Here is a 1,196-nt window from a genome sequence, read left to right as displayed (position 1 = left end):
GAGAAGTTAAGTCGGAAATATTATTGCATTTTATTGTATTGTAAATTCAAAAATTCCTTTATATATGCCACTGTAACGCAACAGGTTTCACAAGTGTGTTGCAGTGTGTGTGTGTGTGTGTGTGTGTGTGTGTATGTGTGTGCGTGGCGGAACTTTTGAAATAATATTATGATGATATTATGATTTACTTTCTCTGTTTTATAATATTATGATAATAATATCATTATGATAATATTATGATTTACTTTCTCTGTTTTACACGCCGTATGAGGGTCCGACAAATGTTTGGCCGAACAACCACACAAATGATTTGTTTTTAGTGATCAAATGGTTATGTACAATAAGCTCACTCCATCCATCAAATTGACGTTACCTGTACAGGTGCACCATGCGCCACACGTGATGCTGATATGATCGCAGGCAAGCGGCGTCCCGTTTGACTGATATATAGAGAAGTACAGAGAGAGCACGACATGCAGAAGATGACGTTGCTAGAAGTGCAGGTGAAGGAGTCGGTGATATAATAGGGTCGATGATGAGTGACTGTGAGGAATGTGGTGTTGGAGTGGTAAGGGCAAGAGCGCAGCGTGGGCAGAAGTAGGGGAGCGAGCCGGGTTGTGAAGTTGGATTAGAGAAGCTGTGGACCAAGAGGTCTCGTAAGTTGTGGGATCGTTTGAAGGTGGTGATGGGCTGGTTAGCGAAAATGTGCGAAGTGGAAGGGTGGGACTGTAGTCACCGGAAGGCTCGGAGAATGGTGCGTTGGAGAGGTAAGATGGTGGAGTGGTAGGTGAGGGTAAACGGGAGGCGGGTGAGCGCGGGGCAGGTTCAGGGCGTGTGTGTGGGAGTGTTAATGTGTGTGTTTGTGCGTGTATGTGTGTGTGTGCCTTTGTTTACATGTGCGTGAATAGTTAAATACGTACATTGATATACTTTAAGAAATAGGGAGAATTTCAGTGGGAAACCTTATTGTATCATAAATTAAGAATTTTCTTTATGTATACCACCGTAACGTAAACGTAACAGATTTCAATAGCGTGTAGCAGTGTGTGTGGCAATACTTTTGAAATAGGTTTTGAAAGTTAACAAAAGTAAGATAATTTCAATGATTATTCAACGTAATTTCATTCCATTTCACTAGTTACCTACAAGAATATTCTTTTTGTTTCAACAACCACGCCACAACACGCATATATATA

This window comes from Octopus bimaculoides, chromosome 13 (assembly GCF_001194135.2).
Source record: "Octopus bimaculoides isolate UCB-OBI-ISO-001 chromosome 13, ASM119413v2, whole genome shotgun sequence".
In the NCBI taxonomy this organism is placed as follows: domain Eukaryota; kingdom Metazoa; phylum Mollusca; class Cephalopoda; order Octopoda; family Octopodidae; genus Octopus; species Octopus bimaculoides.
This window is presented reverse-complemented; position numbering follows the sequence as displayed.